This window comes from Syngnathus floridae, chromosome 5, assembly GCF_059516105.1.
Source record: "Syngnathus floridae isolate MCC-2025c chromosome 5, RoL_Sflo_1.0, whole genome shotgun sequence".
In the NCBI taxonomy this organism is placed as follows: Eukaryota; Metazoa; Chordata; class Actinopteri; order Syngnathiformes; family Syngnathidae; genus Syngnathus; species Syngnathus floridae.
This window is the reverse complement of record NC_142417.1, coordinates 11074896-11094818: the sequence shown is the minus strand read 5'-3', so window position 1 is coordinate 11094818 and position 19923 is coordinate 11074896.

Genomic DNA, 19923 nt, shown 5'->3' with positions numbered 1-19923 from the left:
GCTCAAACACCATTTCTATTTATTTATGGTCATACAGACCAAAAAAACATTATGCTGTATGACATTAACTATTATCCCAAATTTGAACAAATATACACTTTTAAAGGGTAAGTTGTAACGTTTAGAGAATTATAGAATTTATTACAAGGTAAATATTGAATGTAGCAATACAAATTTAACTTTTATTGGAAAAACAATTGTCTATTCCAGGTATGGTGCTACACCAGGGCCAGGACATGCTACAGCCCCATCAGTAATCTGTTAAGACCCTCCAGTATTTTATTTCATATTTTAAAATGTATTTTTAAATCATTTACAGACAATTCAAATCCCACCCAATGTTACCCTACCCCGGCAAGCAAGACCAAATCTGCCAGCAACTTGGGTCTGGTAGGGTGGGCCATTCATCGCGGCTCAGCTCGGCTCTATATGAACCGACAAATCAAATTCATTTACTTGCTGTGACGTATTCTTCATGCCCAACATCACAAAATTGCGTGGAAGAGAGATGCTAGTTTATTTAAATCGGAATTAAACTCCATCTTACATGATTAGAAGTGCACAGAATCAATAAAACCCCAGCAGCCAATGGCAGTGGAAGCATTTATTTCCAAAGAAGCCATGGAATTTTTCCTCGACGACATGTCTGCTCTTTGCATGTTTGCCTCACCTCTGAAATGTCTATCAATGCGATTCCGCACCAAACCAATCACTAGTATAACATTGGTCTGACTTCCAAGGCTAATGTTACCCCCTTTAAACCCCAGGGAAAAAAATAATACAACACAATCCAGCAACCTTTGAGGAATATGATTTTGCACATCTAGGTCCGGCTCTACCAATCAAACAAATTTGTACTCTGACTACCGACTGAACTTCCGTTCTAGCTATGAACCAAACAACTCAAAAAGCCACAGTATCTATCGAAGACACACTGACTTGGCTCAGCTATCGCACAACAGTTCCTCAAACCTTACTAAAAGCCAGACAAGGGAAACTCCTGTCCAGATGACACAAAGCTCACAGTTAGCAACAGTCATGTGAAAATTGTTATAAGTGCAGCAAAACCATATTGCAGATCTTTTTTTTTAAGTATTCCATAATTAGAACCCTTTTCTGTTTGGGACGCAAGGCAATTGCCTGATCGACTTATGTGCCCTGTTGCACGCTTCTGTAAACAGCAAACGTATTTTAAGTTTTACCTCTCCCTCATTCTCAGCCGTGAGTCCGTACTTCCATTATTATTAATATCTGCCCGTTTAATTTTCAGCTCTGTTATAATGTGTCGTCCTAAACTGCAAGAGACAATCTCTTATTGATTACTTTCCCAGCAGCCCCGGTGCATGCCCCAGCTGATCACGCCTCTCATGCACAGACATCTCATGCATTTCAGATAATAAGCCTCTGCTCTAGAGTTGAAACAAATTGGATGTGCAGTCAGTCACTGTCCAAGTGAATCATGTTGCAGCCTGTCACTGAACTAGACTTGGATTATCTACCCAAATAAAGTCAAATAAAATGCCATGAGCCCATGCCAGGACTGTACGGTATGTGACAGTTATGATTACAGCTGGGCATTGTATCACCCTGTACCATGTAATTTATTTTTTTTTTTTACAAAATCTAACATTTTCATAAAATTATACGAGTCAACAAATTTTGACTTTTTTTTTTTTTTTATCAGAAATGCAAGTATTTTCTATAGGTGAATATTGCGTGTGTGTGTGTGTGTGTGTTTTTAATTAGCACATTTGTTTTTTTTTTATAATAATCATAATGTATAATGATGTATTATATATCACCGGGCAATATGTATGAATTAAGGTCTAGGTTAGGGTTAGGTTATTTATGAATTCATTTTAGAGTTAGGTGGATTTTTTTTTGTATGAATAATATATATTCAATATTTAGACATATACTAATTAAAAGAATGCCAACCTATCAGTACTAAATTGCCATGAAGTTGTTAGTCGTCGGTGCAAACCTTGTTGGCATAATTACTTCAATACACCACACAACTGACATTATGCACAATATTTTTGGAGCTGTGGGTATCTCTCTCTACAGAATGGCATGCAGCTCTTGTCAACGTACAAGAGTGGATGCCGAAACTCCACGCACGTGCCATACCATACGTTGACAAGGCAGACACAGAGCCATAACGACCGAATGTCCGACAACGAACAATACACCCATTGTTGTTTACCCACTTGGGAATGTGTAACAGGAAGAAAAATAAAGCATCCTGTCATGCTGGACTAGGCTGAGTTTCAAATTGTGAGCATTCTCACAAATCTAAAATGGACATTTTTCGGAGTTGCATGGGAGGACATGATTAATAATACATCAGGATTATAGAGCGCAGACTCTGCTGCACAGACTTTAATGAGTCCACGGAGGGAAAACAAACACAGACTCAAAACAACTGCACACATTCTTAAAAACATCTGCATTTAAACCCTACTAAATCTGCCCCCTCCTGCCCAACAGATTTAAGTATTATGTTAGTGGTTTATATATGGGCAAGCCACAGCAAAATCCAATTTGATGATCTAATATTGATGCAAATTGTATGAAATATGCAATTGTTCTTTTTGGAAAGTACACCTGAGGTGGTTTGCGGCAAATTCTGAGAAGTACAATAATTGGTACCCTCATGTAAGCCTCCCCCTGTTTGGTGCCAGCTGTTTAAAATATGGATGGTATTGTTTTCATTGGCTTTTATTGAGTTTCTTGAACCTGTGGTATAATCCTTAGACTCTGACCTTTTCTGCCATGTGAAATAAGAACATAAACAAGGTGGTGATGTATTCCCTTGTTTACTCTTTCAGATGAGCAGCAGGTTTGGATTTGAACATATTCAGGTTTCTGAAATAAGGCAAGGAGAAAAGCCTTTGTGGAGTTAGGTAGAAGAAATGTTCTTGTTCTAGTCATTATTGTGAGGCTATGGATTTGAATTATTCTTATTCTTATTCTTATTCTTATTCTTATTCTTATTCTTATTCTTATTCTTATTCTTATTCTTATTCTTATTCTTATTCTTATTAGTATAGTATAGTAAAATGACAATAAAAAGAAAATGGTCAAAAAGCATCACATCCCAAAATGGCCAATAGTATTACTTTTTCAATTAATCCAGAATTATGAAATTTCCACTGTTGGTTTTCTGGGAATTCAAGTATCATGTATCTATCAGTCGTTGTAGATGGACACTATTTTATCCATTTATGGCCACCCACTGTTAACGCTTGCATAGATACACAAATAAGAAAATGATTAAATTTTAGTTAAGTCTTTCTCAGCGTTGACTGTCATCTTAAATCATGCAGAAATGTGATAATTACCCACGCAAGGCCAAAAGGGCCCATCACTGCCACTTTAAATCCAATAAACGCCATGACCTGATCACTATAATTGACCATCTATCAGGGTCATTGAGGAGTCCAGTGCTGCTAACCGCCGCTTATAATTCCTCTTGATCATTGCTAATTACAGAAAGTGGGAGAAACCAATATCGCAGATACGCAGAGACAGCTGCTGCCTGCATGTTCACTGAGGTAGGATAGTATCTTTTATTAATGATGAGCTGTGAGGCTACATACATTCACTGCAAGTGATATTATCATAATGAGATCACCTGTGCTCCTGTCTAACGTAGCTGATTTAAATGTATGTAACTCATCTTTTTTTTTTTTTAATTAGGTTGATATGAACATTTAATAGTGAAAATGTCCAATTACAAGTGGCTATAACATTAGGTTACATCGGCTAAATCGAATGAGATTGAGAACAAGAACTGTCGTGATCCCACATTTATTGCAAGAGATACATTCCAGACCCATCCACAATAGATAAAAATTTCCTCTTGGGCGAGATCAGGTAAACCAGGTAAAAAAACAAGTTTTTATGTCGTTTTACCCCTCCACGTTCACACATTTAAACATATTAAAGTACACGTGAACTTATTAAAAGTCATTTTCAAGTATTCTTTGCTAGTTCTCCCTCGCTTGCTGTCAAGAGATGGTAAACTATCGTATAATCACAAGCCCTCTGTAGTTCTTCAAATAAGCATGCTTCCCTCAAGATATGTGTTAATTCCAGTTGAAGTTTTCTGTCAATCTGACACATTAAAGATATAATAGCAATTTTTATTTTTTTACCTGACATATTCAACTTTTATTGTTGTCATGGCAAATGTTAACATTTGATGTAAAATGTAAAATGGACCTCCTCTGAAATGCATATTGTGCTGAATGCAATCCATGTTTTTTTTTAATTTGACAGTCTATTTGGGGGCTATAAAACAATGTCGACAGCACAGTGGGCAATAAATGTTAATATTTTTGTGTTTAGCTGACATACACTGAACGTAGGAATGATTTCCTGCTTGCAAATGTGACTTTCTTTCCTTTGTTTTTTGGGTGGTATATGGACATGAGTTGTCATTGGGCTGAAAATGTGACATGGCTCGTATTTGATGTCACTCCCCAGATGTGAATGAATTCAGTTGAAGGCACCCACAGTGCCTCCACTAGTTCAAGCTGTGAATACCAGAGGTGTCCTTTCTTCCGTGTTCTACAGTACAGTTGTTGAGTGCCTTTAGTTGGTCCTCCTGGTGTTAAGAATCATCCTGTATTTTATTATTTGTTAACCTACTAGTTTTGTTGCATGCACAACACTTGCTTGATTGATCACTGTGGCTAAAACGTGCGCTCTTTATTCAAATCTTCTCGCTGATGCAACCCAGACACAGTTAACTGTAACTATTCTTAATGGTGATAGATGTTTTTCACTGAATGTTCTGTAGCGGTGTAAGGTACTAAGGTGCTCCTCTTTTAAATCCTGGTACGCCTTTCCTGTTAAATTACAGTAAAATAATAACAATTACATTTTGTGATGAATAACTGCATTCTGATTATTTGACTGGGAAAAGTAACATTATTAGATTTGTTATTTCTAGAAAACCTTTAAAATTTTTAAAGTAAGACTACCAGCTTTTTTTTTTTTAATGAAATGGTTGTTGGCGGCCATGCCAACATGGTAAACTCTACCCATCCATTATTGTTTTTATTATATTATATTATATTATTATATGATGCTCACAAGGTTCGCGGGTGTGCTGGAGCCTATCCCAGCAGTCATTGGGCAGTGTCCGGGGAATGTTGTAATCATTTGAAAATAGAACTTGATCATAGTCTTTACATAGACCAATATCATTAAATGTTAATAAAAATGAAAATGGTAAGCTAGAAGGTACAAAATGAGCAAGTGGAGTTGAATTGAAAAGTGAAATTGATCAAAGAAAGATGATTACTTTTACAATAATTGGCACTTCATTTCTTCGGATTTGGTCATTGAGAAAATGTCTAGTTTATTGAACTTTTATGGTAAGACGTCTCCCCCTTTTCACCACTGTGCAATTTCATAAAAGCCATCCAGCCCCAGAGTAACCCTTTTTATAGGTAATTCATTTAGGACTCCAGTCACAGAGGGGCTGCATCAGCTGCCACAAACACTTCGACATGTGTGTATGGCAAGAGGATGAAATCCACAATCCACTGAAGAGCGCCGCTTTCTCCAAGACCTCCTCTTTTCCTTCATAAGCACGTCGTAAAATATTCCACCCGACTTTTACAGTCAACTTCTTTCGCTTCAGTGTTGCACATTTATATTTGCAGAAAATAAGAATGACATAACCGTGGATCATGGGGAGATTTCCAAATGATTCTGCTTGATAAAAAACATACCATTCAGATGGATTGTTTTAGTGAGAGGAAGTGTGTGAGGATGGGCAGGAGACGAAAGGGAAGCATGACAATGACGCCCCAGATGAACAAATAATAAGACAATGAGATGGAGTGACCGGTAAAGAGTCTTTTTTGAGATGACCGATAATTGCAACCACATTCTAAAAGCAAATCTTAAAACACTTGAAAGCCTTCGGAATGTGAAAGAATACTTTTCTGTTTTCATAGTACAAAACTAGAGTACCATTTTTTCCCCCACCCTGAACATTGCTCACATCGGCGTTCCCCGAAGCTTGAAAGCATAACATTTCTCAGCTGGCTACTCCCACTGGGACGAGAGCTCAGTAGATGGAAATGCAAAGATAGCTTTATTGTGTGGTTGCAGACAAATAAATCTTAATATGTATTTTTGGCATTTTTGGCGTGCCAACCCAACAACAACCCAAGGGAATGGAAGTGGTTGTGATGTCATATGTAAGATTGGGTGACATGTTGTGAGATCACATGGAAACAAACGGTATTTTATTCACTGGAAGTTAGAGAAAAAATAATCAGAAATAGAAATGTATATTATTTGGAGTATGTCCTTACATGTTGCTTGGACTAGGACTTGAGTTGTGGTTACGCTCAGGGCAGGCAGGAAGGCACAAATCAACTTCTCTTGAGGTTGGGGGGGTGATGGTCACCCTGTATGAAATGGTTTAGGCTCACTGATGTGTGTGAAGGAAAGTCAATGCGAGGTGTCAATACGAGGGTGAAAGGTCTGTGATTGACATGCTGCAACCTGAGGGCTTGGGTGGGATATCAACACTGTGCAGCCGCTTAATAGGTCCTCATTGGAACACTGTGAATTATGCCTAACAACTGATTGTGAACCCACCCACCCACAATTTTCTGTCACTGTGTACAACTTCAGTTTAGAAGATGTTGTTGCACCATTAATCAGTGCACCATATTACATTAAGATTTCTTAAATTCAAAGTCATTTATATATTTTTTTCTCTCCTTGTGCTTATTTTGTTTCTTCAATTTCATCGGCAAATGGTTTCATGTAAGGACTTTGTCTGAAAACAAACAGGAAGCTTTGTATTCTTTGTAATATTTGAATATTTGGAATAAAAACAAAACAAACAAATTTATGTTACCACATTATATTGTTATGTTTAAATATTTTTTTATATGTTTTCTCCATTAATTGCTAGGTTTTGAACTCTGAAATTACCTTTCACCAAACATGTTATCCATTTAGGTACTGCAGCCGCTAAATAAACATCATGCATATATGCAAGCTCACTAAAGTTTCCTTAAGTCAAATTTAATACTGATGTCAAAGGAATCATAAGTAGAAGACACATTTTTAACTCAAGTTGCCAATGTTGCACTGTGCACAAACTTGGGAAATAAAAAGTGGCAGCTCATGGCAAACTGCACTTCAGAGAACCATACCTGTTTTTTCTTTCTTTCTTTCTGCCACATGTGACAAGTGAGCTGAGCATATTTGCAGAATAATAAATCTGTGTCTCTAATTATTTCTTTTTGAGCACATACAAAGACAATACTGGCGGGACAGCAAGGAGAGTGCCCTCCAAAATATTCCTTCATAAGCCTCTGACATGCATCTGGCTGCCTGTCAACATTGCAACTTTGTAGACATATTTTGTGTTAATAAAAGCGTTCCGGAAACTAAGCAAAAGGTATTGTGATGAAACATTTCAATGCCACACTGCACAAACACTCTCTCAAACTTTTATTTAACTCAAAAAATATGTTTTAATTATTCCCTCCTAAACAACTGAAATTGCTGTAACATTGGATCACATGCACTAAAATACATAATTGGTAATACAACATGCATTCATTCATTCATTTATATATGCGCATGCATGCGTGCACTCACGCACACACACGCACACACCCACACGCGCACACATGCACACGCGCACACGCACACACGCACACACACACACACACACACACACACACACACACACACACACACACATACATATGCTATATTCCATTATGTGAGTCGAGCCTTGTCTTCTGAGCAAAAAGCCTTTTTTCTATGTTGAAATTCTTCTGCTGCACTGCGGTCACAAGGGGGTAGCATTGACACAGTTGTCTGAGGCCTTCTGCAGGCAGCTCACCAGCAGGACAAACTGCCTTTGATATAATTGAGGTCTTGGACCTTTTAGAAATAGCACAGTATTGGTTTGTATGTGGAAATGCTCAAGGAACAATGGATTTCCATAAGTGGATGTAAAATCGTATTTGGAGCATCCCCGGCATGTTAACCGCTCTCTAAACATCAGGGAAGGAGCTTTTTCAAGATGGGACAGGTAATTTTAGGCACTTGGCTTGAAATAATGGAATGCAGTGATAGGATTAAATGTGTGACGATAACATTCAAACTCGACTAGTTTATGTCAGTGCAATTTTAGCTATTTCCAGCTTCGTGCAGGAATACAAAACATATCCTCATACAAGGCAGCAAATACCATAAAAGCACATCGTAAACATTTTTTATCATCATTTAGAATAACAAATAGATACATGATGTATGCACCTGGGAAAAAAAAGCTGTCTAAAAAAAGATAATTATGACCTTCCGCCAGCATATATTGAGCCGCTAATTATCAATCATTCCAGTGCCACCCAAGTATTCCCCTAACTAACATTTTTGTCAATCCATCTTATCAACGAAATAAATACTTAAGAGTAGGACTCTGGCAGGGCCCCATAAATAAAGGTTACCTATTTACATATTCAGTTTATCATGAATATTGCATACTCCGTACATAAAAATTCAAATGCAGCATTTATGAAATATGATCGTGCTGCAAATGTGAGAAGACATAGAGCACAACCCATTCATGTGGGGGGGGGGGGGTTTAGAGCTTCCCTGGGTGATTAATAACAAAAAAAATTAAATATAGATATCAGACCTAGCGAGAGAAACTCTTATTTGAAGACGTTTTTGTTTCCCTGTCAGCTCAAGGAAATTTACGTCAACGTTTGCTTTATATTTAATAAAAAACATTTCCAAAGATGACATTTGATTTGATATCATTTAGTAGTCCCCAAATGGTCAGTTATTCTTAGATTGGTCAAGTATGACCATATCAGAAAAACAATTCACTCTATGCTTCTTTATGTTTTACATTGCGGCAGTAAATGTATGCATGAGCGACAACAACATCAAATGACTACCGCAACATCTATGCAGACACCTGCATGGCTGAAGATGGCTTTTTGGTGCCTATTTCAAGTAGCGGAGAGGAATAACACTATAAAAGGTGCAAACACCGCAGCAAGTGTCTCATCTCCTCTTGTGAACTAGTTAACCTGAAAGAATAGCGCCGACAAATGTGCTTCAGCAAAAGCAAATTACCTGGGTTTTGTGGAGGGGAACTAATCTCTCCAAGCATGACAGTGGACAGGAAAGGCCTCTTACTGTTATTATGATGTGTCGGCTTGTGTTAGATAGAGAGTCTTGATGGCCGCATCAGGAAGGAGCATCGAAGCCCTTCCACCATGACAGAACTCTGATGGATGTATGGGTGGCGGATGGAGGGTGGAAGACCAGAGATGAGGAGGAGGAAGATGATATGAGGTGCAGTCGGGGTTAAATGCAATAGCAAATACATGCTGGACTTTGTAGCGGGCTCAAAATGCATGAATGGATTAATCTATAGAGTTTGCGGTTTTAATTGCTAAACGTTGTACACATTTTTAAAGTATATTCCGAAAATTATATTTGGAAAAATGCATCATTAAATTGTACCGCGTAACAGGCATTTGTCGGTGTGTCATGCGTCTCTCCCTCATCTGAGAATTGTCATAGCTGAGGGATGTTACACAGTCTTCATACTAAAATATTAATAGCCAGTATTCTCTCCATGTCAGCAGATTGTAATTTGGTTTCCGGTGAAGAAATGCAGTTTTAGATGGCAGAATTCCCTGCGAACACCAACCCTGAACATTGCTTCCCATCTTGCTCCTTAGTCCCAGGAGACAATCAGTTGGGGGAGAGAGATGGTGCTCCTCCTTGGCCTGGTAAAGATTGGGCGCGAGGTGGAGTGGGGGCGGGGGACGGCGCACGCTAGGACAGGTGTTGTGAGCTTAACACAAGGGAGTCTCACCAGGCTGCAGTGGCTGGCCTACATCCATCTCTGTACCAGGGGAGAGAAATAGAAAAATGTGACCCAAACAGTCTAACATCCTGACTAGGGCAGGAATGTGTTCCAACAACGGCGGGGTGAGGAGGGCTCCCCATATCATTACTAAAAACGAGGCCCACTGCAATTAATTCCGACTCCAAATTAATGTCTTGTGCATGCAGAATAGCTCTCTGTGGCCACAGGAATACATTACTGTAATAGTGCAGAATAGAGAAAGTAATGGAATTCACTACATGCGGCTGATAAAATGGACTTCAGTGTGGGCTCATTTTCAGATCAACATTTTTTTGTCATTTTGCAAACCTTAATTTTTCAGCCTTTATTGTATAAAATGGTGTGATCTTTCGACTGCCCTTTGTCTTGGAAGAAAAATTAATTCTCATTTGCATTACCACGTCTAAATGTCACCCACCGATATTTTGTTAGACATTAGTAAAGCTGGCAGCCAGAGTCACAGGATAATTGCACTCAGCCTAGCAGAGGGATTTACATAATTTCAGATAGCAATTAAAGAATCCTTGGGAATTTTCTTCCCAACCGCTCTCTCTCGCTCTCTCTCTGTGGCTCACTTCAACAAAAGAAGCATTCGTTTACATTAAGCGCCCTGCTCCTGGCTGTTCATTTGCATGAAATTAAAGGTTTTCATGATCTTGAACAGTGGGGTAACATTTAAAATGCTGTTTTAAAGCCCCCACCTTGGAATAATGATCCATTTCTATTTTTTAAAAGTCAGTGGGAGTGTATTGACTTCCTGTCCACGGCAAAAGTTTCTTTTCTGTTAATTCTGTCAGAGTCTACAGAGCTTAATTGCTTGGAATAAATGAAGAATTACACTTTTGCATCTTTTAACCTTGTTGTTTGATTCCAGACTACATATTAGACTGGTCAGACAACAACTAAAAACTATTTTTCCAGGATAAACCATTGAGCAGACATTTGCCAGTGCTGTGGAGATAAACCTCCTATGTACTGTATCTTTAATTAGGTCCCTGTGGGTCCCAGTGTTATCTGCCATGCTGATTAAAATAAACATTAACTTGCCTAAGCCCTGACTGTGATAATATTCATTGGTGTGTGGTAAAAGACAACATATATTTTTGCACTCTAAAAAAAGTGGGGGATTTACAGTTATCAGAAATGCTATTTTCAAAGCAGAAAGCAAATCCGTATTGGTTTAAATCCTTTATGCCTATGGTGTGGTCTGTCTGACACATTTGATATGAGTCTGGATCATCGGGATTAGTTAAACCAAACCCTTCTCATGGGAGGTTTGTTAAGCTCAGCAGTCCAGTGTGAATAACATATCTACTGTACGTTGAAGTTTATGTCTCGCTCTCTCTCTTATATCATGTTAGTTCCTTCTTTTGTATTTAATCAGTCTACTTTGCACAAACCAATCAGACAGAAATGCCAGTACAATTATTGGGGGGGGTGATTAATAGTGCGGCTTTGTGATGAGACAATAAAGATTTGTCACAAAGCTGAGAAACAACTAAAAAGCCTCAGCAGAGCAATACCCTTCACACTTCTTCCTTGATTCCCTCTCCTTTCTTAACGGCATCACAGAACATTTTCACACTAGTCGTCCCACCGCTGTAAAATAAATTGTGACAGTAACTCAATATGAAGTGAAATAGCTGAGAAAGCCTTGAGTTCACTTGCGCTGACAGTGCTGTTTAATTCCATCTTGTGCCAGCCTGACATTTCTGCTGCCACTAAATATTAAACATGTGTACCCGTTTCATTTGCATCTGGTAATGAGGTGGGAGACAGCGCCCAACTGGTCAAGCCTCTCCGTCTCTCCCTCTCTCCCATGCCTTTTCGCTGCATCCGACGCAGTCCCACAGATGAATGTAAACAACCACATTGGTCTGTGCTTATAGTCAAAATGGAAGCAAATGGTGGAGGGAGGAGGGAGGCGGCTTCACTTCTATTCTACCTGGGGTGACTTGCCTTCTAAGGAGTAATTAGGATGAAGTCGGCTTGTGTATAAGCTACTGTAGATGTTGGGAGAGTTCACAAGAGCAGACTGAAAGGATTTTGGCTCACAAAGTAATGTCTGCTTAGGCTGACATTTCTCACGGAATCTTTTAAGATGCATTCCTTGCTGCAAAATGCATTAGTGGAAAGAGCAGAAACACAGGCACAAAAAGGAGGGCTAAATGTGATCGCTCTAAATGTCATCACATCTTCATAATGCAATATATATTCATGATGTCGCAGTCCAAGAGGGCAGACACCACAGTTGCGTTCTGTAATTCAAATGTTTTATCCCTATTTTGATTTCACATCGACTCCTGGATAAACATTTCAGAACGTTAGACTTATGCCTTTTTAGACATTTTAGTGTGGGGAATGGAATGTCCAATAAGAAAAACCTGCTGTTCAAGAAGTCAGAGACCATAGAAAATGGAAAATAATTATAATTACACTCACTTGATGCTTTATTAGGTGTAGGAACTGGTTTCTTAATGATATGCAGTGCATTTAGACACATTCATTTTACGCCAGTGGGAAACCATACTATGTACATCATCTTAGAAAATTATAAACACAGCATGCTTTCGGCAGTTTTTTTTTCTTTTTTCTAACAGGAAAAGCTCACTCAACCTGACAGTATATTTCAGCATCTCTTGCCATTTTAATTTATCCGAAGAAATCAAACCCTGTTTGAAATGGATTGTTGTGTCAAAATAGCAACAGAAAGCAGCCCGATATTATATGGTGCTGCTGCTCGCAAGGCTTCTGCCTTCTTTTTAATTCCATTCATAAAAGCTGTTAAGCTCATTCTTCCGTCATTAACAATTGTGTCCACTCCTTTGCCTCCGGTGGGATTGCGTGTCCTGAGGTTTACTGTTGCTGGCTTGTCATGTCCACGTCAACAGCACTTATCGCCTTCTGTCTGAGAGCTGAGACATTTCCCAAGCATTTAGCTGCTTGTTTGTCTTCTCTTGATTTCCCCTCCAAATCTGTCACATATAGTCTTCACCTGACACCTCACAGACTGTTCTTCTCTCAAACACTGTCAAAACACAAAGATCCAAGAGCAAAAGATAGCAGCAGGGAACTGCAGATTGCCACATGTTATATTCACCACAAGCACCAGGACAGACAAAGCAGTCTCAGATTGTTGGCTACTTTCATCAACATGCTGACTGCTATCCAAATGAGAGAAGATGAACTGTTTGTGTTCACACATTTTGGTTTTGCGGTTCATTTGGACTCAGGTGCCGCTTTTTGTTGCTCGCTATGTACCAGCGTTTTCACATCACTCAGATGTTCATTGTCCCTTTTTTGGAGCTCTGGCATGAAAACAATGCATTTCTCACAAGACGCCTGGCACAGAATCGCACACTTTTGTCTGTGCATTTTTCTTTGTTTGACTTTCTTCCGCCATGCAAGCTCTTCTATTATTTCAATAAGCTCTTGAGTTTAATACATTATTGATCTCAAGGTTGAACTACAGGCCACTTGCATTACCAAGGATGCTAAAGCCCATCATGGCATGACACTTATGTACATGTGAAAAATTATACCAATTAGGAAGTTAACCAACAGCAACCTCAAAAAGCAATCACTTGACACTTTGGAAAGCATTTTGTCCCGCAACACTATTGGTTTTGTGGTTACACCCAAGAAGTGGGCGTTGGATGTTAAATAACCTGCAAAAGATGATTTCTGTCTGGTTTTTCTTCATGCTTGTTACAGAGATGGCTTTGCATAAAAGTGCTTTATGATCCCTGAAGTGAATGGATGCCACAAATAATGTTTTTTCTCTGCTTTATTCGACTAAGTATTACATATATAAATTAGAATGCCATTCATTTGAAGGCCAACCTGTGAACAAAATAGTTATGGTATGTCATATTCAATGGTTCGATTTGTTATGTGCTCAGGCTTTCACTTGTTTGCGCTTTTCTACCTTCAAGGTATTCAAAGCACTTGCACACTGTCTTCTCATTCACCTGCTGATGGCATCAGGAATTCAGTGTCTTGCTCAAGTGCACTTGAATATGGTCACAGGGGCTCAAGTTCACAACCACGAGCACGCTACCACTTGAGTCATGACACTGTTAACACAGTTAGCTATCAAGTTGCTTCTGAGTTTATAACACATTACGTGACAACTTGTGAATGGTTCACACCTAACAATCACCCCACATAAGCAGTTTTTTTTCTCTCCATACTCATGTATTAAACGCTACCAGAATTATGACAATGGAACTAGAAATAACCTTTTAATGTCAGGTGAAAATATTGTCGGATCTTTTTTTATATGTTATGCATTGATAGCACACACTCTGGCATTGACAAAAAATTAAACCTCAAAAGTCTTTTGAGAAATGAGCAGGTTATGACTAAATTTCAATGTCCATGCATTGCCATTGATTGAAACATGTATGTGTTTTTGAATGAATTTTCCAATGAAACAGGAACTTTTTTTCCGGTATTTTGTTTGCCCCTTAATTGGCTACCCAACCGCTGAACCAAAGTCAAAATGCTGTTGGGCTTAAGAGCAAATGTACATGCATTTACTTATAGACGGAAAACAGCGTTCCGTGCACTCTCTTGCCCAAAGTCACATGCTCCATTTACCAACGACCCTAACGCTTTGAGCATCATGAGTCATGTTTGTTCACACGCAAACATTTTTCTTATTTAATCCCTACACTGTAATACAGTCAAGAAATTATAGAACAGTAAGAAAGGGTACAACCTAAATTTTCTGGGAATCAAAATACCCTCAATTTTTAAACAACAGCAATGTGTATAAAACCATTTGTTCATTTCATTATGTTCCAAAGATTACAATTATTCCATTCATAATTTTTTCCCTTGAGTAAGAAATCATAGTAACCCTGTAAAGATTTTACGAATTTAACCAGCTTTCTGCTGTGTCTCACGAAAAAGTACAATTAAGGTCACCTTTATTGTTTCCAAACTAAATCAACTGAGTGACATATAAATGACATTTTAATGAAAAATCTTGACACGTTATTTTGAATAGTTCTGTAAAAGATGCAGGAGGTTGAGCAGTGGTGAATTGCAAATGTCTTTTGGGGACAGGTGGCGCGTGATGGGTGTAAGGAATCCAAGTCAAATAAATGAAGTGGGGATGCTAATACAGTGTGTTCCAGTGAAGAGTGACAAGCCTGTTCCTCCCATGAAGCAGCTGAGCTGGCTTTAAACAGACAAGACATCCCGTTCAGTCAGTTATCGGCCCAGGAATAATGAAGGAGGAGGCCGGCAGACCAGGACCAGTCACCCGAGCCAGCCAAGTGGAGAATTTAATTTCTTGCAGGTATCTCCGCAGTCAAGCATTTCCCCATTGGAGGTCCACTGGTGCTTGGGTGGAAATGGACACCTCAGTCTGCCTGAATCTGTTTTTTGCCACTGACACATTGTAAATGTGTGGTGATGAATTTCACAGTGGATGGGAGAGGGAAAGCGTTTCAGTTTGGTACTGATCTTGACGGAAATATGGAATCTGTGGCTTACCGGTCTAGGCGTATATTAAATTATTGAAACCGAGGCAGTGAAGTTATGAGTGGGTTTCACAAGGCAAAGAAAATACTATTTATTTTCTTTATACCTTCAATTGGCTGGTGACCAGTTCAGGGCGTACGTCGCCTACTACCCAAAGACTGCTGAGATAATCTCCAGCGCCCCTCATGAGGATAAGTGGTTCAGACGATGAAAGAATGAATGATTTGTTTATTTATATATGTATATACAGTATATGTTTTTTACATTAGGACAGATTATAAAGCTCGCGTGGATTGTGCACATGTGCGTGTAGGAGGGTTTTAACCTAGAGAAACCTACCACCTCAGTGCCACATACAGTATGTTGTAATTTTAAAACCCTGGTCCAGGACACATGTCCGTAAAAATCCAACACATCAACTATTGAGAGCGTCCTCACCAGTTGCATCGCTGTCTGGGGTGGTAACTGCACTGAACAGAACTTGAAGGCCCTGCAGCGCATAGTGAATACGGCTGATAAGATTATTGGTGCTTCGCTCCCCTCCCTGAAGGACATTTACACCTCCCATCTCGCCCGCAAGGCAACCTCGATTGCGAGAGATGTGAGTCACCCGGCTCACTCTTTGTTTGACCTTCTGCCCTCTGGGAAGAGTTACAGGAGCCTGCGCTCCCGCATCACCAGACTCGCCAACAGCTTCTTTCACCAGGCTGTTAGGACCCTGAACTCGCTACCCCCTTCTGCGCAGCGTGCGGCACTGTTGTGCTATTTTCTGGAATGTCTGCTGTACGCTCACTTGCTCCTTTTTTTGCTCCTCTTATTTATTTATTTGTTGTGTTATTTATTCATTATTTATTCAGCACGCTGTTGTTATACTTGTTTACTTGTTTGTCTGTTGTGGGCCATGTCTTGTCACCGTGGGATAGGGCGGAACGAAATTTCGGTTTCTTTGTGTGTCTTTGGCATGTGGAGAAATTGACAATAAAGCTGACTTTTGACTTTGATGATCACTAAGCGTGTTTGCATTTGCAGACTCACCTGCATTACTAAGATTTCTGATGAATAATTCAGATCAGGTGAATTCTAGCAACTTTTATTTCTTGTTCTTATTCGAGAGTCTGAATTAAGCTTCCAGGATCATGTGGGCTCCATCAAATACCAGAGAAAATATGATGTGAGACACCAGCCCTATCACTCATAAACGATTCTATATTCTGTAATCATGCTTGGCTTTAGGAAAGAATTAGGCTATCATCATCACTGTTCTGCTTAAATATGCTCATTATTTGATATGTTTGAATAAGGAGATTGCTGTGGAAAATATTGATCCTATCACGGGAAGAACCGCCAAGGATCAAGGAAATAAGTCCGATTTGTTCAATTGTAATTTCGGTCTCTACTTCCTGTAGCTATATTTGAGTCAAAGGAAAATCCACCATGTTTTTTGCAGTTTATATTTTTAGAACCAAGTCATAGATGAACATTTTAAGACTGACCAGTTTGCTTGGTTGTGTTAAGAATCTTTACAATTGGTTTTATTTCATAGATCATACCATGCGCTGATCTGACACTGGTAGACATCAAACTCGTGACGATGACCACTCATTTGGAAGTAATTCAAATGCCTGTGGCTCTAAAGACCTGCCCAGGGTTCAGGTTCCTAAAGCAGAAATAATTGCAGGAGTGCACGCTCCATTAAAGCAACTATTTAATACAATAATCATTCAATTAAAAAAACCCTTGTAGCAGCTGCCGTACAGGATTTAGATCATTACTATATATATATATATATATATATATATATATATATATATATATATATATATATATATATATATATATATATATATATAGTCAATCATTATTCCCACATCTATCATTACAGCTGCCCTCTGATGTTTATCCCCCAACACTATGTCAGGTTGGTTGGTTTCAGATTTTGTTTTCAGAATAAAAGTAAAGTACTGAAGTATGTTATTTGCCTCTCGACAGTTTTTAGTTCTTACTATGTGCGGATACAGAGGCTGCAAGCTGTGTGAAATGGTCAATGACGTATTATGATGCACATTAGAGGCGGAGTGAAAGTTTGGAAATGTCAAGGAAATATGACATTTCTGTATTCGCAAAAGAAGATAAAATTGTCATTGTCAGTCGAAGTGCCTGTGATATTGTTTATGTATGATCTGTAGGTCTCGCACAAGACACTGTTCAAGCGAGGACTGTCTAAATTAAAATGTGAAACAAAACGGCTCTCGAAAAATTGCAGTCTACAGATGAATTGAACAGTTGAATCATCAATTATACTTAATACTTAACCTGAATGCATTCTTTTGTAATTCAAGTCACACTTGGATTGTACTTGGACTTAGACTCTAAGTCTTAGAGGGTAAATGAACATTTAAACAAGGTGATAAACAAAATGATTAAAATAAATAAATACAGGGAGGAATACAGCACTTTGCCATTCGAAAGCAAATTGCCTTTCAAATTGAAAACGTCAGACTTTTTGTCGCTTGTTTGCATGCGAGACCATTCTTCATTGCATGAGAGATGGCTTTGTATTTTTATCTTGTTGGCTGCTTTTTGAGCCAAGGAGCACATTACGACGAGTCTTTGTTTTATTGTGTTCGGCAAATTAATAAATGGGAATCACAGGCGGGGGGGGAACAGATATGAAAATGTGTAGTTTGCATTATTGAAAAGCCCATCCACTAAAGGTTACCAGCAGCTATTGTAGCACAATCTGTGAAATGTAATTAGAGTCTCTGTAAGAGAGCAGCACAGATAAAGCTGCCTCTGCCATTATGGACTCCCTCATAACATTTGGCTTCCCCCTGAAACTTATTCTCTCTGAACTAATTTTGCATGACATATTGCATTTCTGCTTCAGCTATCATGAGGCTACCTGTGAAATAAACTGGGGATGCAATACAGCAAATTTCCAGATTACATTTTGGACATGCAGCAATCTCATATTCAGATTTATTAATTCATAGAATATAACATGTATAATGTTGATGAAAATTGTGTTGCACTCACTGTACATGTTCTGTATATTGGCAGAAATATTAATATTTAGATAGCGATGGATATCTAGGTGTCTGCTCTGAACCACCAGCATCTTGTAGAAAATGGGCACTGTGTGCTCTAAATCTGTATACTGGTGCTGCTTTTGTTTTTGCGATTATTCACTAACAAACTCTTTACGTTCATACTCTTAAGATTGTGCCTATTCCCCAAACAAATGTATTTTACTATTATCCAATAGCAATTTGTAATTATTGTGGTAAGGTGTATACATATATGTTTTGTAGTATGTACGTAGTCTTAATTTTCTTCCCTCAACTGCCTGACTTGACTCGTAAGGAGAGGAAGAGAGTATAGCAACTTAGATTGATGGAATTTGAAAAAAGAGGCATTCTGTCAAATCTTGAGTCATTGTGTTCTATCTGTTTAGCTTTTAACTTTACATTTTATTTGATAGCACATTTATTTAGTTAGTTATACATGAAACCAATGAAGGGCGCAATGAGAATCTGTTATTGAAGCATCCAGTGTAGGGTGTCTAATAACACTCTGTTCACAGACAAAAATGTATAAACTCCAGGGACCCTATTTTTGTGCCCAGCATAAATCTTGTGCAAAGCGCAGTCAAACTGTGTGCATGGGCGGAGTTCCATTTCTTTTGATGTTTTCCAAGAGGAGCATGGGTATAAGGGGGCGTTTGCGCCATTGTGGGAGGTAACACAGCCAACTTGTTTGCCATGCAAAAGAAGTGTTGCCCCTCATTTCTTATAAATTCAGCGCAGAGAGCCATGTGATCTTCATGGCATCTAGATACAGGAGATCAGCGCGTCCAAAGTACGTTGAAAATGAACTGCAAGATCTCCATTTGCGGATGATGTAAAGATGGCCGCTGTAGAAGGGCATTTGGAGACCACCTTCCACACTCATGGATGAACCAACTCTATCCACCGATCGGAAGGGTGCTATAATATTTTTTAGATAATAATGATAATAATTCTTTCAGAGAATCAATTTCTAGAACGATTTGGTGGGATTGTCCCACGTTGTTGTCAAATTTATGAATGAAATTTAATGCACCATCTACGTCTGCGGAGCTCTGAATCTGTCTGCCTGCATCTCAATCAAACCCACCGAAATCGCATTGCATCACTTGTCAGTCTAGACCTGCTAAAGTATAGTATCTAAAGTATAGTCTACGTTTGTCACCAAATTAGACCAGGGGATGTATGAAAACATAGATAAAAAATTAATAAAAAAAAACAAATACAGTCGGCCAAGTGAGGTCAAGGACAAGGGGGTCTGTCAAATTTCCAAATACAGTAAACTGGACTTTTCCCTGCACAAAAATACAGATGTGCCAGTTTTTAGCACAGACATTTGTGTACCTGTCGACAAAACTAGGGCATTTTAGAAAGTATGCTCACGTGTTAACAGCATAAAACACATTGGCTCTCTTAACATGTCATACCTGCTCCTCACTCTCT